The sequence below is a fragment of the Trachypithecus francoisi genome, unplaced genomic scaffold, assembly GCF_009764315.1.
Source record: "Trachypithecus francoisi isolate TF-2019V2 unplaced genomic scaffold, Tfra_2.0 Lachesis_group2, whole genome shotgun sequence".
NCBI lineage: Eukaryota > Metazoa > Chordata > Mammalia > Primates > Cercopithecidae > Trachypithecus > Trachypithecus francoisi.
Window position 1 is genome coordinate 162,840,778 of NW_022681465.1, and position 26,319 is coordinate 162,867,096.

The window sequence follows — 26,319 nt, forward strand, 5'->3', positions numbered from 1 at the left end:
TACAATTTTGAAAGTTTGTCAGGTATAGAGTTTATGTTCTGTTCTCTGGAGCTCACATGACTTACAAAAGATTCAGGAATGCTGGTAACTTTTTGCTCTTCTGACCTGATCAACATGACATCATCGCTGTAATAGATCAATGTGATGGAGGATGTCTAGAAAAATCAAGACTTCTTTGTGATATATTCTGACAGAGGGCTGGAGGGCTAATACAGTTCTGGGGTAAAACTCTAAGTCCATATTGCTTATTTCATGTGAACATAAAGTGTTTGTGACCTTTCTAATTGAAATAGAAAAGAACATATTTGCTCCTAGATTGTAGCTGAGAGGTGCTGGAGCTGAGAATCACGGCCTCTTCAAAAACTACTGTGGGACAGAGGCTAGAAAACCTGTCTCATTGGTACAAATGGATGTGTCTCCCAGAAGTTCACTGTTTGTCAAGATTGCTCTCAGGTTGTAGCCTATCAAGAGGGTGGAAGCTGAGCTTCGGGGCCCCTTAGGGATCTGCTGTGGAATGGAGGTTGGCATGCCTCTCATGGTGGCACAGACAGGTGAGTCCATCAGTTCTCTGAATGGGAGAGATTACTCTCAGCACAGAGCAGGTGAGGCTGATACCAGGCCCTTCAGGATCTGCTGTGAGACAGAGGTGGGGAAGCCTGCCTGGGCACTCAGTTGGGCAAACTGGCAGATCTCTATACCTTCCTGATAGCTCCCAGACTGCAGCAACAGGGACTGGATCCCAGACAGGGCCATTTCAGGGTGTGTGGTGAGATAGAAGCCAGCATACTTGTCCTGTGGCACAGAAGGGCAAATCTTTCTTGGAGTCCTTGTGCAAGTCGTACTAAGCTAGGACCACAGACAAAGGGGGCAAAAGCCAAGTTACACAGAAACTTTCAGGTCTGTTTCCAAGACTGAGGCATTAGTGTGTGTGCTGTCTCCTTGACCCCTTGTGGATAGTTTTGGCAGCAGGTGTAAGGCCAAACAGGGCATGGAATGGGGCCATTTTCAGGTCTGAACCCAGGAGCACGATTAGTACGTCTGCCACCTGGATGCAGGTCTGCACTCTCTTTTTGTTTTTGTGTTTTAAGATGGAGTTGTTCCATTGCCCAGGCTGGAGTGCAGTGGGGCAATCTTGATTCATTGCAACATCTACCTCGCCATTTCAAGTGATTCTCCTGCTTCAGACTCCTGAGTAGCTAGGATTACAAGCGTGCACTACCAAGCCTGGCTTTTTTTTTTTTTTTTTTTTTTTTTTTGAGTAGAGACAGAGTTTCAACACATTGGCCAGGCTGGTCTAGAACCCCAGATCTCCCAGATCTCAAGTGATCCTCCCGCCTCAGCCTTTCAAAGTATTGTGATTACAGGTGTGAACCACTATGCCCAGCCAGGTTTGTACTCTTAAAATGACACTCCTAGGTCTTGGGCTCCACTGAGGTTTGGTAATCTCTTACCTGAATCCCAGGCTCTCACAAAGAGACTTTTGTTCGTGCACCGATATAGAATTCTTATTGCTGTGGCAGTTATACAAGCCAATGACCTCCAATCCTGCCACCTTGCTCAGGAAGCCTAAAGTCTCCTTTTTTAAAAAAATAATAACTCAACTATATTCAGTTTCTGCCTTGGGGCATATAGTTTTCTTCTCTTATATGTTTTTTATTTATATAATATATACATATATATAATACATTTAAATCCCCCTAATTTCAATCTTTTGATTTAGAAGTAGCTTTTGGAAGTAGCCTATAGCTGAACTTAAAAATTATTATCTACAAGTTCAGTGTGTCTATCTTTTAACCAATAATTATTGATATATTTTGACTTATTTTTACTCTTATTTTGAAATTTCACTCATCAAATTTTTTCTTCTTTTCCTTCTTTCAAACTTTATATTGACTAAATATTTTAGTAACCCCTCTTATTGGTTGGGAGTTTCTCATTCTGGTTCTATTTTTTAATCTTTATAATTTTAATATGCATGCATGACCTAATGTTTAAATGAATCAGCCTCTCCGTTTAGTACAGGGACGAAGGATTCAGTAATTTTGATTTCTCACTGTAGGGCATATTTGTCATGTTTTTGTCTCCCCAGCAGCTTCAAACATATATTTAAGAAATGTTCTTTCTTTTGTCTCTATCTCCCCAAGGTAGAAGTAAAAAAACTCATTTGCTAGCCTTTCTTGTAGCTGGGGGGACATGTAACCTATTGACAGTTGAAGTTAATAACACAAAGTGGCAAGTGCTACTCAGATTCCCCATTCTGCAATGTTCTTTATAGGCAGTGTTCTGACTGCTGTGTTCAATAAGCAGTCTTAATCATGCTCATCTGGGTGTTGTTAAGCTTTAACAAGAGACATGTAGTATGTTTAGAAGAGTGGCTCAATGGAGATTAAGTACTACTGTTTAATAATTAAGAGAACATATCAATATGCTTTGTAATATGCTTAGTTTTAAACCAAACTAAAAAAGATACTGCATTAATACAGTTCAAAAGTATTAGCAGTAAAGACAAAAACAAACTTTTCCATCAAAGACAAAACTTAGCTGCAAGTTAGAAATGGGGAAAATCACCGTTTACATATTAAACTGAGATCGAAAGAGATTCAATCAGTTAGTACAGTAGTGTTTTGATGTTGAAAGAAGTGGGACGATAATTATATTCCTTCGTTTTGGATGTTAGGTAAGTGGCATCTAGTTTAGTTCACCTCATTTACGTTAAGTAGTGGAGAGAGATGTCTGAATTGGGCCCTCTTGTTCTTATATTTCCAGTTTCTATTCATTTTATTTTTCTTAATGCAAATGAAATAGCAAGATGCAACAGGATATTTCTAAAATGAGTATTGAAAGGACTATGTAACTAATCAAGCAGGAAAATTAAGAATAGCCTTGCTATAGAGCAAAAAAATAAAAATAAACTGAGAAAATATTTAAATTAAACATTATACCATTATTTTTCACAGCAGTTATGAGGCTATCAGATACTACTTTAGATTGACTGTTCTTCCTACTATTAACAAATCATTAATACTAAACAAATTAATATTAGAAAAAGTAGTCAAAGTAAAGTTCTGATAGCTTTACAATAGGCACTTTTGCTTTTCAGTGAGATTTTGATCTAGTCCTAACTATGCATGCTCTATCCTGACCTTCCAGAATTCTGTCCTTAAGAAGTAGAAATCTAGCCATTTAAGTTGTGCAAGTTATTGGAGCCTTCTCTTGCCTGCAGTTTATGGGAAAGACATGCCATATTCAACTGACCCTAACTAATGGCCATGTTTCATGGTGATGTCATTACCAATGAATGGAGAGGAAGGTCTTTCATAGCTTCACATTTTTCACCGATGGTTTTACAACAATTACAATGCCTACTAGAATTGCATTAGTATATAACTGTATTTTTACCAAAGAAGTTTTTCAGTATTTTTTCTTCCAATATAATGATATTCATATCTTGACCATTTAGAATGTTAAAAAAAAAAAGTGGCCATTAAAGAAACATGATTATAAAACCTCAATAAAAAAGGTATTGGATCGTTTTAAGGATGGAGTATATGGTAGGAAGAATTTAACAGTCCCCAATGATGTCTATATTTTAACCCTAGAACCTATGTAAATGCTACCTCTCAGAAAAGGGACTTTACAAATACCACTATGTTAAGGACCTTGAACTGGGCAGATTTTCTTAGATTAGCAGCCTGGACCCAATGTGAGGACTTGGGTTTATAAAAGGGGAGACCCTTTCCCAGATTAGGAAGATGTAACAATTAAAAAAAAAAAGGGTCAGAGAGATAGAACATTGCTGACTTTGAAAGTGGTAGAAGGTTGTGCCTTAACACTGGAAAAGACAAGGAAATAAAATCTCCCTTTGAACCTCCAGAAAGGACCAGAGCTCTGATGAAACCTTGATTTTGGCCCCATGAGAATTATGTTGGACTTTTAACCTATAGAACTCTAAAATAATAAATGTATTGTTACAAGCCACTACATTTGTGGTAATTTTTTATGGCATCAATAGAAAACTAATACAGAGTATAAAGAAAGTCTAGGCAGTAATTCAAATATAAATTCCAACTCTACAATTCCAACTGCAGGTTACACTAGAATAATTAAAATCAGGACATATTCTGCTAATCCATGTTCTTTTTAAACTCCCCATAGGACCTTCATAGTGACAGTTCTATGGACAGGAGTTTACTCCTATTTACCATGGAAATATTGAGCTAGATGTACATTAAATCCCTTTCTACTTGAACAATGAATTATTACATAAATGTTTTATGGATACAATCTGAAACCATTGATAGAACAAGGACTATTGTTTCTTCCAAATGTTACCAATGAAAATTACAAAGATATAAAATGAATTTCTTCCAGTAATTTAGGAGGCTAAGGTAAGCAGATTGCTTGAGCCCAGGAGTTGGAAACCAGCCTGAGTCTCTACAAAAAATTTGAAAATTAGCTGAGTATAGTGGTGAGTGCCTGTAGTCCCAGCTACATGGGAGGCTGAAATGAGACAATCACCTGACCCCAAGAAGTTGAGGCTTCATGGGCTGTGATCACGCCTCTGCACTCTAGTCTGTGAGATAGAGTGAGCCCCAATATAAAAAAAAGACAAAATGAATTTCAATCATATCAATTTTTACTATGTTGGGATTGTGAAAATAATTGGGTTTCTCAAGCAAATTTGACTAGAGTAATATAGCTGAGGTATGTTTTGTAGAATGCAAATACTGATGGATTTGCATTAAATCCATAATAGAAAGATCCTGATTAGAAGCTATATTATTCTTAGTAACAAAATAGCAACATAAATACAGCCAGCTATTAAAAATAGAACCCTATAAGGGTTTTTATTTTAAATTCATACTAAAAAGAATACAAAGAGGTGAACATTAAATTCCCTTCTTATACTTGATCTTAGCCAAAAGGCCAAGGAGCAATACAATTCCCTTCTTTCCAAGGCTCTCCCTCTGGTTTCTAGTATACTATTGTTTTATATCCTCTTTATACTCCAGTTGGGTGATGTTAAGAAACAAACCTAAAATAAAGATGTCTTATTTGAGTCTTGGGCAAATCAAATGTCATGTGGGAAATTACCTTAATGCAATGGTAGCCTCCAAGTAAAGTACAAGGAAAGTAAACTCAGAGGTTACAGAACAGAGAGGCTCACAAACAAATGAACGTTCTCGAATCATATTTAGAACACTAACAGGAAGAAAGAGTAAAGAGACAAGGATAGTTAATACATATAGGATAGCATACAAGTGGGGTGAGAGGACCACGTTTCCTGAATCTTGGGGTATGCTACGTTCATATGTCCTGCCTTTCTCTCTCCTACCTTCTGCACTGATGGTGTGGTTACTGGTAAGCTTAGATGTGAGCAAGAGGGCTCACAAGTGGAAGGTGCCTCAGGCCAATGACATAAACTTTCTCTTATTAGAGAAACACAGGGACAAGTACCTATCAGATCTGTAGCTTGTCAATAGCCTGCTGAACAGTTTTGAGTTTCATTTGAATTTCTTGGGCAGGGGTGATATGAGGCCAGAGTGAGGGGGTCACCAATGTGTGACCAATTAAGTACTCGTGAATATTGAGTGTTTCATATGCTTCACTCATATTTACTAAATTCTCAATATTTAGTATATCACAAATCTTTTGTACACAAGGACCTTATGAATATTAGGTATCTTCTGATTTGTCCATTATTTTCTGTGTTCAACATTTATATTCTAATCACTTATCTTTAATACCTCCTATGATTTCTACCTATATCTAACAAGGTCTTTGCTTATAAACTACTTTTTAAATAGTTAGAACTTGAAAAATTTTTATATTTTACAAACTGTTGACCTATTCATGTTTCAGAAGAGAATTGAGTATTCTGAAAAGTATATGTTTATTACACCAAGCCCCAGAATTTCCTTTTGTGTAAGTTGACATGACATTGTTACAAGGTTGCCATCCCTATGGTTAAATGTGATTACATTAGAGTTGACCTGTAAATCAAGAGCAGTCAGTTATCAGTGTAAAAACTGCATAAGGACCACACACCTCTTTCTTAGCTATCTGAACTGTAAGTAGCCAGAAGTCATTTGCTTGTGATATGCCTTGGCTGTGTCACCACCCAAATTTCATCTTGAATTGCAGCTCCCATAATTCGCATGTGTCATGGGAGGGACTTGGTAGGAGGTAATGAATCATGGGGGCAGGTTTTTCCCATGCTGTTCTTGTGATAGTGAGTGAGTCTAATGGGATCTGATGGTTTTCTAAAGGGGAGTTCCCCTGCACATGCTCTCTCTTGCCAGGTGAAATGTAAGATGACTTTTGCTTTCTGCCATGATTGTGAGGCCTCCCTGGCCATGTGTAACTGTGAATCCATTAAACCTCTTTTTCTTTATAAATTACTCAGTCTAGGGTATGTCTTTATTAGCAGTGTGAGAACAGACTAATACAACCTGGTAGTGGGAACAGAAAGTGATGAGAGGGAAAAAGAGACCATGAAGTAGCAGTGGACAGGAGTAAACAGAATCTGTGTATAAGTACAAACCAAAAAGACCTTTACAGAAAAGAGTGTTATTGGTTTGGTAGCAGCAATATAAACCAAAGATGGAAATATACAATGTGAAGAGACAAAGTAGCCGATAACTATGAACAGAATGGGTATTGGTAGGTTTCTGATTCTGAACAGACAGTTGGTAGGGTTACTTTGGATGTTGAAAAACCAGCCGGTCCCCAAATTTTCTGAGGCCTGACTATTCTATGACTCCGGTAATTTTCCGTGATAGCTAGTTTAGGGGCTTTTTCTATATTGGCATGAGACATAGTCCAGTGATTAATATTCTTGTTGGCTAATTTCGTACATATACTACATTGAAAAAACTTAACTTTTTCGAGGTGTACTCAAATAATGACCTGAGTATTCGCATAGTAAGAATTCTCTCGCCGGGCGCGGTGGCTCAAGCCTGTAATCCCAGCACTTTGGGAGGCCGAGACGGGCGGATCACGAGGTCAGGAGATCAAGACCATCCTGGCTAACACGGTGAAACCCCGTCTCTACTTAAAAAAATACAAAAATCTAGCCGAGCGAGGGGGCGGGCGCCTGTAGTCCCAGCTACTCCGGAGACTGAGGCAGGAGAATGGCGTAAACCCGGGAGGCGGAGCTTGCAGTGAGCTGAGATCCCGCCACTGCACTCCAGCCTGGGTGACAGAGCAAGACTCCGTCTCAAAAAAAAAAAAAAAAAAAGAATTCTCTCAACTTTGTTATCTGTAGTGTTACTAGTGTTATTACCATATACCACATAAGTCCATATAAATTTTTAAAAGGCATCAAGCAATAATATTTGACATATAGATTGTTTATATGTTTTTTTAAGATTAATTATACACCAAGATGAATCAAGCTACTGTCATGCTTTCTTGAACCCTTCAATATGGGGTTAGTCTTAGGAAATTTTCTATGAACATAGAAAGCAGTGTGGCAAAAATGCTGGATGGCTGCTTAACAGTTTGCTGAATTATGATATCCAGAAAGGGAGAGAGAAACTGAATTGTAGAGGAATAAAGAGACTCAGACCAATCAATCTTTTGTTTAAAGAATATACCCTGTTTTGTTCACACTGTTATCTCCTGTTATACCTTTCTCCTACATTTTTTCCTGATCACCCATGGCTACTTGTCCAATACTACCCTTCCATTAAAGGCCAGCCTAATTGCTATCTACTAAAGGAGTCTTGTTAGATTCCCTAAGGTAGTAATTACCTCTCCTTTCCAGATATTTTCCTAGGGCTCTTAAATACTTCCGTTACAGCATTTATTATAGGTAACTTAAATCCATTATTTGTTATGTGTGTATCTTCCACTGACTAGGGGCTTTTAAACAGAAGTGACCATGTCTTTTTAAATTCTTATGCCTATAATAGCTCTAATATGATCTCACAGAATATATTTTAATAATATAGGTATAACTGAAATAATATATGGGATAGTTTGCTTTAATTCAGAATGAACAAATGAAATATACATCACAATTACTGACAACTATTCTTTATTTGCTCTGTATTTAAGCTGTACATTTTAGAAGTCTGCTCATTGAAACTACTGATTCTTGGGTTAATCAGATATTTTCTTCTTGGAAGATGATGTAAAAAGGGATGTAACTGATCAGCTATAAAGATAAAATTTAAGAAACCCAAGTTTTGAACATATTCTTGCCATTTCTTTAAGCTTGAAGTTAATGTTATCAAAATGTTTACCAAATGTGTCAGGATTATAAATGCAGTCAAATGTCAAAGTTTGTATGTTGCTCCTATCCCTTTCATTCCACATAAGAAAGATGCTGTTTAAAAAGCTTTTTAGTTTACATTTCTAAATGACTTCAGTATTTTAAACACTAGTTGCATAAATTGCTTTTAGGCTATAAAACTTTGCATTCCAGCTCAGTGACCGTAGTTGCATATCTGCTTTATGATAGAAGGATGTTTATATCAAGATCAAATAATCTGTTACCCTTTTCAAAATTACTAACCAGAGTGCCATTAGTATGTCTTTGTCATTTCCTTTCTCCCCTTCTTTGTTGTTCACTTTCTTGTTCTTAGTCTCCCAAGTCAGCAAATCAAGTATACATAATTTTGTGATCACTTTCCTGAATCAATGTAAAACTTACCTGGGAATCAAAAGCATGAAATAAAACCCAGCAGAAAATATTTTATTTAACTACTGAGTCATTTTATATTTGTGTCTATTTCTAATATTTGGAAAATTTAGCATCTTAAATGTGTGTTACAATTCTTTTTATTATCCCCATTAGAGATTGCTGGATGAAAATGGCTAATACATATCGTTAGAACTGAAGATCATTATTAATGTGCCTTCAAAATTCATAAACGTTTATTTGGGATAACCCATTTGATATAAACTCAATTAAATACAAAATTTATTTAGTGTCTATCAGTTCAAACAATCAGCATATGAACAAAAAGTCTATTCTTACCTTTTATCTAATTGCCCCTTTCAGAAGAAACAAGAAAGACTATAAAGGCTAAATTGGTTAAATTATTTTAAAGTGAGACACATTTTCACGCAAAAATAAAGTAGTTCTTTAAGTGAAAAAAATGAAATCCAATTTTTATTTCTTAAATATAAGTGAGAAAGTGTGTGATATCTTATAGTCGAGAATACTGAGCTATAAAATATCTAATTTTGCTATGTGATTTTGTGCAATTCTACATAACTTCTTTAAAGCATCATGCCAATAATATTAAATTTATAAAACAAGGGGTTCCAACTATCACATGACTTACTCCAGCTAGTTGAACCATATCACATTAGCTAATACTGCACAAAATAGGAATTTACGTATAAACTAGATATTGTTATATACTCTTTTAAATCTGAGGATGAATGAAGATATCAGTTGTCTAAAGTCATACATTTTATAACTAGCAGAACTAGGTTTCAATCCTAAGTAATCTAGTTCCACAACATCTTGGAGTAGCTTTTGATTATTATGAATTCAAAAGTTCCTTCGAGCTCATGAATCTTGAACTTGTATTAATGAAAGAACTTTGTCATTTCACAGTTTCTAAGAAATAAGTTGGAGCATGGAGTTCCTAAGTAGTTCAGTAAAGAGATGCTAAAGTAGACCATTTTTCTTAACTTCATGTACAATGAAATTCACCACTTTGAAGTGTAAAATTTGGTGGTTTTAGTATATTAACAGAGTTATGCAAATACCACCACAATCTAACTTTAGAACATTTTTATCACCCCGTAAAGCAACCCAAGGAATACTCAACTTTAATAGTTGAGTACTTACCATCCCCTCTTTCTACACCTCCTAGCCCCAGCCACCCGTTAGTCTACTTCCTGCCTCTCTAGATTTGCACATTCTAGACTTCTTATATAAATGAATCATATAATATGTAGTGTCCACTGGCTGGTTATTTCACCCAACATGATATAACACGTATATTGCTTCATTTCTTTCTATTTGCAAATATTTCATTTTTAGGTATACCATGTTTTGTTTGTCCATTTATCATTTGATAGATGTTTAGGTTGTGTCCACTCTTTGACTAGTATGAATAATGCTATGACTATTTGTGTACAGGTTTTTGTGTGGATGCATGTTTTCATTTGGGTAGCCAGATTAATCTGAGAATTTTAAGAAGCGTGTTCTTGATTGTAGTTCCCACTTTATTTCTTTCTTTGGAACGGCATGAACATCCTCACAAGGAGGGAAAGCATTATGAAACTTAACTCCTTTTTGTACTTGACTTGATTTCTTGATTTAGATGCCATATATAAAATCTGAAATCCTGTGTAATCAGTAAAATTGTCATTGTTCTAATGATAGTGTAGTAATTTGGTTTTATCATTAAGGAAAATATACAGTTCAAAAGGAACAAAGAACAAAGCATGTAGATAAAGTGACAATTTATTGTCCTACATTTTTTTTTAATGAGCAGTAACCTGGAATTATAATATGATTGTCTGGAATCAGAAACAATGTCATGATAATATTGGTTGAAATATATCTCCAAAATATTAATAATACTAATAAAATTAGAACAATAAAGAAGAACAAAGATCAGAAATAGAACATGGCTGGTTCAAATGGGAAAACTTAAGATTTGAAGTGATGTGATCCAGAGTTGATCTGAGACAACTGTGGGAGACCTGAGACCAGTTCTGCCATTGCTTCTTCTGCTGCTGTGTTCTTGGCCAATAGCAATTTCTTCATCATTCTTAGCTGCCATTTCCTCTCCAAAATGAAGATACTAGATTAGAAAAGTATGTATGTATGTATGTATGTATGTGAGACAGAGTCTCGCTCTGTCACCCAGGCTGGAGTGCAGTGTCACAGTCTCGGCTCACTGCAACCTCCGCCTCCTGGGTTGAAGCAATTCTCCTGCCTCCACCTCCAGAGTAGCTGGAATAACAGGTGTGCACCACCACACCTGGCTAATTTTTCATTTTTAGTAGAGATGGCATTTCACCATGTTGCCCAGGCTGATCTTGAACTCCTGACATCAAGTGATCTGCCTGCCTCGGCCTCCCAAAGTGCTGGGATTACAGGCGTGAGCCACTGTGCCTGGCCCTAGAAAACTTTTAAATAGTCAAGTATTGTGCACACCAAATGTCTTTACAGTGATGTGTTTAGAATTTCTGAATCAATATTCAGAATATAGACTATTAAAGGATATTTCAAACAGACAATTCTGTTCCCTACTTTGATAAATTTTCTCTACTTCTCTTTCTCGATATATATAAAAACCTATAGTGTATGGTATAACTATATACATTATGTACCATATTATCATATATTATTGTGTATATATGTATGTGTGTGCATACACACACACACACAAATTTATACTTAGTGATTCAGTTAATTTGTTTTTCAACTCCTAAATACAGAATCAGAGATTTTTAGAGCTGGAATGAATCTCAGCAATCATTTGGTGAATGCAACACTCTCAGTTTAGAGACTGCAAAGAATGGTTATAACCTGTGCAACGACGTATCCTAGGCAGCGGGGTTTCCCCAACTGGAATTGGGGCTCTTGGTTCTTTCAAATCATGCCACGTTTTTCTCATAGTTCCTGGGAAACCCACTGATTCAAATATCTGTAGTTGCAATACAGTTGTATCCTGTGTAGAAGAGAGGGAAATTTAGTTTTCCAAAATGGAAACCAAAAATCATTACCTGCAAAAAAAAAAAAGCTAAAATTTGCTGACACACAATGAGGGTTTTGAAACAATTATCACTTGATAAAACTTCTTCCGTTTTCCACAGCACCTTCAGCATCAGTGTGTAATTCTGCCCCTCACATACATACACGCACAGACATGCACATGCATACACATATACACTTATACATATCTCCTTCCAAGAAAGCCTCAAATATTCCCTCTATTGGTGCTACTGCTATTGAAAACAGTACCAGTAAGAAATTATTTGACTGTCAGTAGTTGCCTTCTAGTTATTCTCTGCCACATCACAGTGTTTATTTCCTTTATAATAAGTTTCAGAGTCTGTAATGATCATATTCACATGTTTACTTTTTATTTATATGTCTGTTTCTCCAACTATAATGTTCCTTGGGTAACAAGAGCCCTTCTTCTCTTGTTTATTGGGCATTAGGAAGGCTTAGCACATTTCCTGGCCCACAACAAATAAATATTTGCTAAACAAAAGAAATAAACATTATCCTACTAAGGAATATACATAGCAAAAAGTAAGGAACCCCATAATTTTCTGCATTTCAACACATGTCTGAATATGTTTAGACATGAATATCGACATCCAAATATTTTGGGTGTTTATGTTTCAGCACAGTGAGATGAATTGTGTTTCTATTGCTAACCTATTTTTTAAGATGCCATTGTTGATGTTTGACTAATTATTAACAGCATAAACTTGTGGAACTTTAATGCTAATGCATAAAGTATGTCTTTGTTGAATGCTGTAGGTTCAAGGACATAAACCTTCAAGTTAGGTCTGCATTCAGATTTAGCTCTGCCGCTTCCCACCTGTGTCACCTGAGATGTGTAGACTCACCTCACTGAGTCTCTGAATTTACCTATAAATAAGGGTATCACATGTAAGATTTTCTACAAGTTCTGATATAAGAATATTCAACATGTTGGTACATTTCTTCATTTACGATAAGCAATTAGCATTCATGTTGTTACAAAATTGGTGATAATCAGCACTGAATAGAGTAGGTGTTCAACAAATATTTTGATTTTTATTACTACAGACCTGGGGCAACCTCAGCAATTTACACCACATTAACAAAACGTGATCATGTCAAGCTGGTCATCCTGTGATGATGTGGCATCAGTGTGGGAAGCAGTACATTTTAAAATCTTTTTTAGAGCTCCTTTTTCCCTGCTGGCAAGAGCTACCCATGGTCATGTAGAACCTTCGTGGTGTGGTATAATCTTTTGCCAGGCTTTACCCAGCCCAGGATAGATTTGAAAGTAGTGTAGCTATCATAAGAGACTGGCTTTCAGACCCCTATTATCAGCCTTATTGGTTTTCATGTTTTGCCAAATACAGCCTAAGCAGTGAGAGATGTATTGAGTTCGTCACAACAGAACATGTTAAAACAAAAGCTACACATTTAACTGGAAGAAGGCAATATAGGATTCAGCCTTTACTGCTCTACCTTTAAAGTCAAATAATATTGTTAGTGGCATTTGGAAAACATCACAAAGCTCTGCAGTTATTTTCCATAGATATTGACTTTTTTTTTTCCTGGAAGTGGTTATAATATTGCCAGTTGATCCTGAGATTATGCATGTGTTGAGGAAATACTAATCAGAAGTATGTCAATCCTTCTTGCTTCACAAAGCTTCTGTATCACTAAGGTTTATACTGGCTTTATCTCTGACTACTCTCATTACTTTAAAGTCTCCATCAAAGTGTGTAGTGTAGCATCTTGGCAGATTCTGCCAAGGAGAATCTTTGAAGTATTTTGGTCTTCTTAGGAGCTTACTGATCATTTACTTAGGAGAGTGATGACAGACTGCTCTGTTATTCTTCAGTGCTATCTCACTAACCCTGAATAAAGTGAACCACTTTGTTTGTTTTCATGTTACATGATGATAACGACAGTTGGTTTGCACAGTCTGATAGAGAGCTCTGCATTCTGGTGGTAATTTTCAATCTTCTGTTCTCTGTCATCCCTAACAACCCACTCACTTTTCATACATTTATTCTTACATTACAAGCAAAATACATGTTATAGGTCACAGTTCCTTACTACAGACTATTATAACTGTTAGTGTATTAGGAAAATGGCAAATAGTCATGATATTTGTGAGAGATATTGCAGGAGATAGAACTAAGTAAAAGTAAGGCATAAGGGAAGAAGTATTCATCTCTGTCTGCATGGGCAAAGGAGGCTTGATTCACAATGTGAAAAATTGATCGTTTCATGGAGGCTTGATTCACAATGTGAAAAGTTGGCTACAGTTCTCCCTGTGAGGATGAGGGCCAGAAGCTCAGCTATTACTGAGGCCTGAGCATTACCAGCTTCCTTTAGAGGCAAACAGATGGAGGTCTTGGGCACAACAGGTTGGGGTGCCTGAGCCAGGTAATAATACTGGCAAGGCAGGGTAGATTGTTTAAATCTCAAGAATTATGCAAGCTAGTTGATTAACATAGCCATTATTAGAGATCATATTAAACTTTTAATTAAGCAAATTTAAAACAAAAGTAATAAATATTCAAAACTTATAACTTCCCAATGATTTTAACTATACTGTACTCTTTGTATGCTTGTGAGGTTATTTCTATTTGACTAGAGTAATAGAAATACTATATAATTCTATACTACTGTGCATCTTTTCAGTTCCTCCTATAGTGACATCATGTTGGTAGCTTGAAATTGGCTATGGAGAGGCAGGGAAAAATCAGCAAACACTACAAATCAGATTTTTATTTGTTGTTTTGTTGATTGGTTGTCTGGGCCTAAGAAAATGGTGGAGAAAATGTTAATAATTCAGATTACACTTAAGTGTGCTGTATCTAAAGTTTTTATATTGTGAATAGTACAAAACTGAAATACTCTGTACACATTTGAAAACTGTTGTCTGATTTAGTTGTCATTAATGAGTTAAGTTCTAACATACATCACTGTTCATTTTTATCATACCCATAAATATAACTGAAAATATTAACATTCATGTCAGAAACTACAGTTGCTTATGAACTATAACTATATTTTTGTTCCAGATACATCAGTTTGGCAAAAATCAACAAAAAAATCTTAAATTCATTGACAATATGGAATTTACAAGAATGGGTAATGCATATGTTGTTGTTACTTATAAATTGTGTGCTGTGTACTCTTTATGTCAGTAAAACATAATAAACATATACGTGTATTTGTCTGTATATACTTTTTATCATGGAAAGCAGGTTATTAAACAACTATAGACTCACCAACGTGTGTACCCGTTATTGTGCCCAACATACTGAGGAAGCTCTCCCATAGTAGGGGGAGTCATTTAGTCATTTAAAGCAGAAAATTACATGATTTTATATGCAGTTTGGAAAAATCGTTTTAGTTGAAGGACAAGCAAACAATGTAGGAGATGATTTATTTAGCTCAGGTAATAAATACTGAGTCCCTTATGTTTAAATGGGAAGAAAATGAAGGGACACATCTGTGAGACATGTTCTAGTCACAAATGTAAAAATATCATGGCTGATGAGCTATGAAAGAGAGGCAATAGGAAGATGGTGCTCAGATGTATGGCTCAGAAGAATTGCTAGAGAGCAAAGTAAATAGGTAAAGTAATCATCACTTTAAAATAGCGCAGTTTTCTGGAGGTGATTTAGTAGCTTCATGTAGAACCATGTTTGAAATATTGAGACACTTAACATTTCAAAAATGCATAATCAGAGGTACCAAATGCAGTAGAGAAATCATAGCAAAAGCAGATTCACAGAAGATAGTGGGGCTGAAGTTAGATTATTTGCTCTGCCAACTGTAACACGATTCTATTTCAGTCATCAGTTGGTACATAACAAACTACCCCCAAATTTAATAGCTTTGAACACCCATGATTCGTTACTTCTCATGATTCTGAAAGTTGGCTGGGTTCAGCTGGGAATTCTTCAGCTCAACCTGGAATAGGCCAGAAAGTCTAAGATGGCTTCACTGATGTGTCTGTGGCCTCACTTGAGATGGCTGAAGTAGCTGGGACAGTCTTGTCTCTCTTTTTTTCTCTCTCTCTCCTTTACAGTCTCAACCTTCAGGAAGCCAGACTTCTGCAAGTGGAAGATGGTTTTCAAGACAGCAAAAGGGGACCGTCCAAGGGCTCTCAAGTTCTGGGCTCAGAAGTCCCAGAATATTCTTTCTGCTACATTCTATTTGATTGAAGTAAATCACACAGCCAGCCTCGGTTCAAGGAATGGAGCCATATACCTCACTACTTGATAGAAGTCACGGCATGCATGAATGAACAAGGATGGGAGAAATTATTGCTGACCATCTTTGTAGATCACTTACCCTATATATTCTTCTTTTGTGCCACTTGAGTACTTTTAAGAGCTGGACTCTTTCTTATTTCAGTCCAATGGGCTCCAGGATTACCATCATTCTCCACAGGTCGCATTTATGTACAACAACAACAACCATGATGTAGTATGCAAAATGCATGAATGAGATCCCATCCAAGTGCTGGTCTCGGGAGTCAAGGAACTGCATAACTATACCTGACAGCAAAATCTGAATTAGGATGTGGGAAAGTGGCCAAGGGAAAATGAGCACACTACAGATCCTTATCTATAAGCAGCTGCAAGAAGCAGAACTTACTAACTTTCCACTCAAATGTCTGAGTACAAATGTCAGAACAGCTTCTTTCCATTTATTTGCTTCAGCACCCAGACATCTTTAGATCACTTATAGCCACAAGGTATCAAATAACATGGGAAGGGGAGGGGGGCTTTTTTTGTATTAACAACAAGCTCTTTGTTCACTTTTGAATGTGCCAGAGCAATACCTTAGTATGCAGAGAAATATTGTAAACAGGGGAACCTTTTGCAAGACAAGTTTTCAGGAAACATGCTGGCCTCATTAAACCTCTATGGCATGTCACATAGCCTTGTTTGAGTGGATGATTCTTGCTGGTTATGTACAAAGAAATGGCCAGACATTTGTGTTGTTATTCATGGTGTTCCAAAGTAAGCTCTGATTCTCTAGTTAGATAACTTTTATTAAGCACAATTTTATTTTTATTTTTTGCTTTCAACTATACACACATAGTCTGATTTTGGTATCTTAGAATTAGTTATTAGACAACTAATTTCTACAACAAACAAGTCCATAATACAAATGATTTATACATGTGAGAACTACGTAATGTATGAATGCAAACAGATTGAAATTTTTGTTAATATTTTATAATTGTAATAATTTAATTGTAGTGGCCTAATTGTAGAAGTCTCTATTTGTAGTGATTTAATATCATTTAGCTGCGTGTGAAATATCAAGCTAGTTATTTTAGGATTATTTCCTAGAACTAACAAATGACCTAAGCAAACAAGCACTATTTATACATTGGACATGAATATTGACTAGTTTGTGTAAATTTATAACTTGAATTTTAGTGGAAAGGTTACTATTTTGGCCTCTGAATGAATCTTCTATAGCTAAAAGTGAAACTTTGATCTAGTAATTTAACTACTTTAAAATGCATTTTCACAATTTTCTGTTGTTAAGAGAATAGAACTAGATTACTGTAACGGTTCATCTCCAGCTCTAAAATTCTATCATTCATTGGTTCTGATAATAGTTAGAAGTTACTAACAAAGTCCAGTATAATTCTTCAGAACAATTGAATCTTTCTACAACTTATGTAGCTAAATCATTTAATAGACTTCAGAGGATCAAATTGTCAGCATTAAAAGGTTAGAATCTGATCTCCAAATGAGTCTCTTCCCCATTTCAGTGAATCTTCCCTTGTGATTCCAAGACATCTCACTTATTTACATAGGGATATTAAGTGGCAAACTAACTCTCTAACACTTTAATTGAAGACAGTAGGAAATAATGATTTTTCAGAGGAAAATGTTTCCATTATATTTACATTTAACCTGCTTATAAATCTAAACTTCTTTAAATGTAAAACTACAAAGTTATTCTAAGTTTAGCTTGATTTTTATTTTATAAAGACTTTAATTCTACTCTTATTGATGCTTATGGCTTTCACTATTTTTTGACCACTACCAACATGACTTTTCAAATGAAGTTATGTGCAACAAAAAAAAATTATTTGGAGACTAGTGAAAGACAACAAACAACTGGTCACAGGAGGTGGTCTTCTGTTGAACAGTCTCCAAATCTGAAGCAACCTGCTTACTATAGCATGCAGACTAATAGCCTTAATGGACTTTGGAATTATGTAGACCTAGGTTCAAATCCTATCCACACTACTTATTAGTTATGTGCCTTTGGGAGAATCACTTCATAACTCCAAACCTCATTTTCTTTTTGGGATGGCATTAGCAGCATATCATACATTATTATTAGAATTAAGCAATAAAATACATCTAAGGAGCCTAGGACTGAACTTGATATATAGTTTTTGCCCAAATATTTATTATTATTTGGGCAAAGTTATATCATCGAAGCAAGGCTCCAATGGATCGTTCACTAAAAAGCCAATGTAAATGAAATCTCATGAATGCTAACATATCTTTTTATTTAGACTCATTACTATAAAAATTATAAAAATATTTTGCTAATCATGTTTGTAGACATGAAATAGAGGGAAGATATTGGGCTTAACTACTTTCAAGGCATCGATAAGATAAATGATTACATATATTAGAGATATATGTTATCCAATAAACCAAAGATTTGATTTTATTTGGAAGAAAAAATGGCTAATGTGAGTGAAGTGAATATTACCGATGTCAGATTAGGAAGACTCATCACTATTTTCTTTAGTAAAGAAAACCTGGCCAGACAAGGTGGCTCATGCCTGTAATCCCAACACTTGGGAGGCTGAGGCGGGTGGATCATAAGGTCAGGAGTTTGAGACTAGCTTGGCCAACATGATGAAACCCTGTCTTTATTAAAAATACAAAAATTAGCTGGGTGCAGTGGTGCAGGCCTGTAATTCCAGCTACTCAGGAGGCTGAGGCAGGTAGGAATTGCTTGAACTCAGGAGGCAGAGGTTACAGTGATCCAAGATTGCACCATTGCACTCCAGCCTGGGTGACAGAGCAAGACTCTGTCTCAGGTTAAAAAAAAAAAAAAAAAAAAAAAAGAGAAAACCTAAGAGGGATTAGACAAGCCTTTTATTTATGTATTTAAATTTTCTAATTATGAATGTAATATAAAGATTTTAATACAAAAAAGCATACACAATCAAATATTTTAAAATCCACTCTCTAGAGATTACTGCTGTGAATATCTTATTCCACACAGTTTGTATTTTCAGCTCTTATTGTTACAAATAGTTGCTTGTTTGTTTGTTTTACATATATACACTTCAATATGCTGTTTGGTTTTCTATCATGACAATGTATCAAAATTAATCTTATTTAGTAGTTGACACATAGCTAATGTTTTACTAATATGTTGAAAAACATTCATGCTGATTAAATTACATGCATAACTTTATTTCTCTTAAATTCCCTTAAAAATGGAATTCATGAGACAACGAGTTGATCATATTTAGGGCTGTAGATAATGTATAACAGGGCTATTCAGAAGATTCTTTGAATTATTAAAACAATAATCTTGGGATTATTGATCTAGGGTTTTGTTTTATTGTTGACAATTGTATATATTTATGGGCTACAATGTGATGTTTCCATCCATGTATACATTGTGGAATGTTCAAATCAGGCTAATTAGCATATATCTTTTACCTCAAATATTTATTTGTGATGAGGATATTTAAAATCCTCTCTTTTAGCTAATTTGAAATGTATAAGACATTATTATTAACTACGGTTTCTGTCCTGTACAATAAAACACCAGAACTTATTTCTTCTATCTAACTGACCAATGTCTCCACTTTCCCCATTTGTTCCCAACCCCCTACAGCTCTGCTAACCCCGAATCTACACACCCCTTCTCTGAGTTAGATTTTTAGATTCCACGTATTAGAGAGTTCATACCTTATTGGTCTACCTGTGCCTGGCTTATTTTGCTTAACATAATGTCTTTTAGGTTCATCCATGTCAAAGTGACAGAATTTTCTTTTTTTAAGGCTGAATAATATTTTATTGTGTATATATACCAAAATGTTAAAATCCATTTGTCTGTTGATGGACACTGCAGTTGTTTCTAAGTCTTGGCCATTATTAATGCTGGAATAAACACAGGATTGCAGATATCCCTTCAACATATTGATTTCATTTCCTTTGGTTATATACCCAGTATTGGAATTCATCCTATGGTAATTCCATTTTTTTGTATTTTGAGGAATCTTCATATGGTTTTCCAAATGGCTGTACTAATTTACAATACCACCAACAGTGTATATAAGGGTTCTCTTTTCTTGACATTCTCACCAACACTTACCTTTCATTTTTTGATAGTAACCAATCTAACAGGTATAAGGTGATATCTCATTGTGGCTTTAATATGTATTTCTCTAATTATTAGAGATATTAAGCAATTTTTTATGTATTTGTTGGCCATTTGTAATTCTTCTTTTAAAAATGTCTGCTCAAGTCCTTTGTCCATTTAAAAAAAAGGGTTATTTATTTTATTATTTGAGTAGGTTGAGTTCTTTGTACATTTTGGATATTAGCTCATCCAATGTATGATTTATAGGTATTTTTCCCAGTCCTTGGGTTGTCTATTCAAATATTGTTTTCTTTGCTGTGCAGAAAGTTTTTAGTTCGATACAATCCCACTTGTCTATTTTTGCTTTCATTGCCTGTTATTATAGTGTCATATTCAGGTCACTGCCCCGATCAATGTCACAGAACTTTCATCTGTGCTACTTCTAGTGTTCTTTTAGGTCCAAATCTCATGTTTAAGTTTTTAATTCATTTCGAGTTCATTCTTCTATACGAGGTGAAATAAGGGTCTAATGTCATTCTTCTGCATGTAGATATCCAGTTTTCCCAACACCATTAACTGAAGAGACTGTCCTTTCTCCATTGTGTGTTTTTGGTACCTTTGGTGAAAATCAGTCAACCATAAGTGTTTGGGTTTATTTCTGGCCTCTCTCTTCTATTCTGTTGGTTATGTGTCTGTTTTTACACAAGCATCATGCTATTTGATTACTATAGCTTTGTAATAGATTTTGAGGTCAGCTACTGTGATAACTCCAACTTTGTTATTTTTGGTCAAGATTGCTTTGAGTATCTGAGGTCTTTGTGGGTCCATATGAATTTTACGATTATTGTTTCTGGGAAAAATGATCTTGAAATTTTGATAGAAATTGCATGAAATCTGTAGATTGCTTTGGGTAGTATGAACGTTTTAACAAGATTCTTCGAATTCATGATCACAGGATACCTTTTCATTTATTTGTGTAATGTTCAATTTCTTTCCTTAATGTTTTATAGTTTTCAGTATACAGAACTTTCACTTTCTTGGTTAAGTTTACTCCTAAGCATTTTATGTTTTCAACTTATATTGAAATTGGGATTTTCTTAATTTCTTTTTCAAAAAATTTGTTAGTGTAGAGAAAGCTACTGATTTTTGTAAGCTGATTTTTATATACTGCAACTTTATAGATTTTATCAGTTCTAACAGGATTTTTATTGTGGAGTCTTTAGGATTTTCTATATATAATATCATGTTGTCAGCAAACAGACAATTTTACTTTGTCCTTTCCTATCTGGATACCTTTTATTTCTTTCTCTTGCCTAATCGCTCTCAGTAGAACTTCTAGGACTATGTTGAACAGAAGTCATGAGACTGGTAATAATTGTCTTGCTCTTAATATTAGTGGAAAAACCTTTCTCCTCACTAGTGAGTGTGATGCTAATTGTAAGCTTTTAATATATGACTTGTTGTCTAGAGGTACACTCCTTCAATACCTAATTTATTGAGAGTTTTTATCATGAAAGAATGCTGAATTTTATCAAATACTTTTTTTTTTTTTTTGAGACGGGGTCTCGCTCTGTCGCCCAGGCTGGAGTGCAGTGGCCGGATCTCAGCTCACTGCAAGCTCCGCCTCCCGGGTTTATGCCATTCTCCTGCCTCAGCCTCCCGAGTAGCTGGGACCATAGGCGCCCGCCACCTCGCCCAGCTAGTTTTTTGTATTTTTTAGTAGAGACGGGATTTCACCGTGTTAGCCAGGATGGTCTCGATCTCCTGACCTCGTGTTCCGCCTGTCTCGGCCTCCCAAAGTGCTGGGATTACAGGCTTGAGCCACCGCACCCGGCCACAAATACCTTTTTTACAACTATTGAGATGATCATATGATTTTTCTTTTTCATTCTGTTATTATGGCGAATTACATATATTGATTTGGGTATGTTAAACCAACCTTGCATTCCTGGGATAAATCCCAACAATGATAAATGATCCTTTTAATGTTCTGTTGAATAGGGTTTGCTAGTATTTTGTTGAAGATTTCTGCATCTATGCTCATCAGGAATATTGGCCTATAATTTTCCTTCCTTGTAGTGTCTTTGCCTAGGTTTGGTATCAGTGTGATGCTGGCCTCAAAGAATGAGTTTGGGAAGTGTTCTTTCCTCTTCAATTTTTGGAAGAGTTTGAGAAAAATTGGTACAGTAGGATTCATCTGGTTCTGGACCTCCTTTGATGGGAGATTTTTAAATTTTTTGATTCAATCTCCTTACTCATTATTGGCCTTTTCATATTTTTAGTTTCTTTATGATTCAGTATTGGTAGGTTGTATTTTCCTAGAAATATTTCATCTTCTAGGTTTTCCAAATTGTTGGTGTATAATTGTTCCTAGTAGTCTCTTATGATCTTTTGTATTTCTGTGTTATCAGTTATAATGTCTCCTCTTTCATTTCTGATTTTGAGTCTTCTCTTTTTTTCTTAGTTTAACTAAGGGTTGTAAATTTTGTTGCTTTTCGAAAAACAAACTCTGTTTCATTAATCTTCTTTATTGTTATTTGTAGCAACCGTTTCATTTATTTTTTTCTCTTTTCTTTGTCATTTTCTTCTTTCTTCTAACTTGGAGCCTAGCTTTATCTTTTTCTAGTTTTGTGAGGCATAAGTTTAGGTTGTTTATTTGAGATCTACCTTCTTTTTTGATGGAGGCATTTATGGCTATAAACTTCCTTCTTAGAATGTGTTTACTGAATTCCATACATTTTGGTGTATTGTGCTTCCATCTTCATTTGTCTCAAGAAATTTTAAAATTTCCCCTTTAATTTCTTCTTTGATCCAATAGTTGTTTAGAAGTATATTGTTTAATTTCCATATATTTGTTAATTTTTTGTGACCTAACATAAACTGTCCTGGAAAATGTTTCATTTGCACTTAAGAATGTGTATTCTGTTGCTGTTTAGTGGAATGTTCTGTGTATGTCTGTGGGGCTGCTTTGATCTAAAGTATAGTTCAAGTGCAACATTTCCTTATTAATTTTTTATCTGGATGATCTAATGTTGAAAGTGGGGTATTGAAATTCCCTGCTATGACTGTGTTGCAGTCTATGTCTCTTTTCAGATCTCTTAATGTTAATATACACAGGTTCTCCAATATTGGGTGTGTATATAATTGTTATATCCTCTTGATAAATTGAACTTTTATTAGTATATAGTAATGTTCTTTGTCTCTTTCTACAGTTTTGATCTGAAATCTATTTTGTTGGAAATAAATATGCATTCTTTTTTTGTTTCCATTTACATGGAATATATTTTTCCATCACTTTACTTTTAGTCTGTGTGAGTCCCTTACAGTGAAGTGATTCCCTTGTAGACATCATATAGTTTGGTCTTATACTTTATTCATCTACTCTATGCATTAAGATTGGAAGATTTAATCAATTTATATTCAAAGTAATTATTGATAGCTAATAACTGAATTGCACCATTTTGTTAACCATCTTCTGGTGGTTTAGTAGTTCTTTGGTTTCTTTCTTTTTTTTTTTTTTTTTATGGTCTGATGGCTTTCTATAGTGGCTTTTGCTTTTTTCTTTTTATCTTTTATGTATCCATTATAAGCTTTTGTTTTGTGGTTATCCTGAGGCTTACATAAAACATCTTCCAACTAGCTATTTTAAACTGATAACAACTTAACTTTGATCACATATGAACTCCACATTTTTAGTTCCCTCTTCTCCCATGCTTTGTGTTTTTGATGTTAAAATACACATTTTTAAAAGAATTTGTATCCTTAACAAATTATTGTCACAATGATTGTTTTTAATAGTTTGCATTTTGACCTATATACAAGAGATATAATTGATTTGTCAGTGGCTATTACAGAGTTAGACTGCTTGAGATTTGAAAATGTTCTTATTTTACCAGTGAGGTTTGTAGTTGCATGAGTTTTCATGTTACTATTTCACATCCTCTTCCCTCAGCTTGAAGAATGCACTTTAGAATTTTTGTAAGGTGGATTTACTTCTGATAATTCTCTTAGCTTTTGTTAATCTGAGAAAGTCTATTTCATCCCTTCTCTTTTTAAATACAGGGTTTCTGGGCATAGTATTCTTGGTTGACATGTTTGTCTCAGGATTTTGGATATATCACTCCATTCCCTTCTGGCCTGTAAGGTTTTTGCAAAAAAAAAAAAAAATCCACTGATAACCATATAAGGGCTCCCCTGATGTAACAATTTTCTTTTCCTGTGCTGCTTTCAAAACTCTTTAATTGTTGACAATTTCATTTTGATGTGTCTTTATGTGGGCCTCTTTTGATTCATCTTATTTGATGTCTTTTGTGCTTACTGGATCCAGATTTCTGTTTTCTTCCTCAGGCTTGAAATGTTCTGCCAGTATTTCTTTGAATATATTTTCTGTTCCTTTCCCTTTCTCCTCTCCTTCTGATATGCAAATTATATATATGTTGTTTTGCTTGATGATGTTCCATGTCTCTTAAACTATTTACTTTTTTTCATTCTTTTTACATTTTTTCCTCTCAGATTATATGATTTCAATTACCTGTTTTTGAGTTCATTGATCTTTTCTTGTACTTGATCTATTCTGCTGGAAAACCCTTCTATTGAATTTTTTAGTTGAGCTATATTAGTCTTCAGCTCTGTTTTCTGTTTTTTTTTTTTTTTTTTGTTTTTTGTTTTGAGATGGAGTTTCACTCTGTTGCCCAGGCTGAAGTGCAGCGACATGAACTTGGCTGACTATAACATCCGCCTCCAAGGTTCAAGTGATTCTCCTGCATCAGCCTCCAGAGCGGCTGGGACTACAAGCAAGTGCCACCCCACCCAGCTAATTTTTATAATTTTAGTAGAGATGTGGTTTCGGCATGTTGGCCAGGCTGGTCTCAAACTCCTGACCTCAAGTGATCCACCCGCCTCAGTCTCCCATAGTGCTGGGATTACAGGTTTGAGCCAACGTACCCGACCTTGTTTGGTACATTTAATGCCTTCTCTTTGTTGAGATTTTCACTTTGTTTTCATATTGTTCCCCGAACCTCAGTGAGCAGCTTTATGGCCATTGTTTTGAATTTTCTGTTGGGTAATCACATATCTTTACTTTACTCAGGTCTATTCCTGGATATTTATCTTGTTCTTTTATTTGAAATATATTGCTCTGTTTCTCCATTTTCCTTAACTCGCTGTTGGTTTTTGCATATTATATAATACAACTATCTCTCCCAGTCTTGACAGACTGGCCTTGTTCAGGAGAAGGATCTCACTCATCTGTCCAGCCACAGATTTTAAAGTGCCTCTCAAATCTTTGGGTTTGTCCAGACTGCTTTCTCTGTTTCTGGTGGCTTCTTATCTTCCAGACATGCCATGTCCTGTTCGTACTGAAACTGGGAAGGTAGGAACCAAACTATTATAGTAAATGTAACTGGGACTGTTAGTATGCTGCATGTGTGTCCTGGTTTCTTATATCTTCATGGTGAAGTTAAGCACAGGTGTTTATCTTCACATTCTCTGCACCAGACCAGGGAAAGGATCTGTGGCAAATGCCCATACTAATGTTCGACTGTATGCTCTGACCCTGGGGAGATACATGCTGACAGTGTGCCTGTTGTATGTCCACCTCTTTGTTTTCTGTGGTCTATAAGGAGACCGTGCCTTGGGTGCGAGTTATAGAAGTTGTGGCATTTGTTGCATGGCCAAACTCCTCCCAGGAGCTGGAGTTATTTGATGTGTGAAAAACGTGAGTAGAACTGGATTTATCACTGGGGTAAGCTAAAGGAAAGGCTTGTGAAGTGCCAAGTTTCATTCTGGCTGCTGAAGGGCTATTATATGTTGAGCTTATTCACTCTGCAATGCAAGTGTGATAGAAGTTTGGTTCATGCCCAAGTGTGTCTCTACTTTTCCTATCCCTTCAATATAGACATTTTCTCAATTCCTGAAGGTGTAGGAGTTTTTCCACTGGTCTCTGACTGTCTCCCAAAGGGAATTTATCCATGAACAGATATTTACTTGGTATATCAATAGGTAGAGGAAAAGACAGGAGCTTCCAGTTTCATCATATTTTCAGAAAGACAAAAGTATAACTATGTCAAGTGCTTCTGAGAATCTGCACAATATGAGTAAAAATCTAATGGAGTTTGGAAAAGTGGAGGTCACCGACAAGAACAGTTTTGTTAATAGGCTGGAGATAGAAGCCAAATTGGAATGAACTGAAGCTTGGATGGGTAGTTAGGAAATAGAGGCAAGACATATTAATGTGTTTTCCATAAAATTTGGCCCTAAAGGGAAGATAAATAAATGAA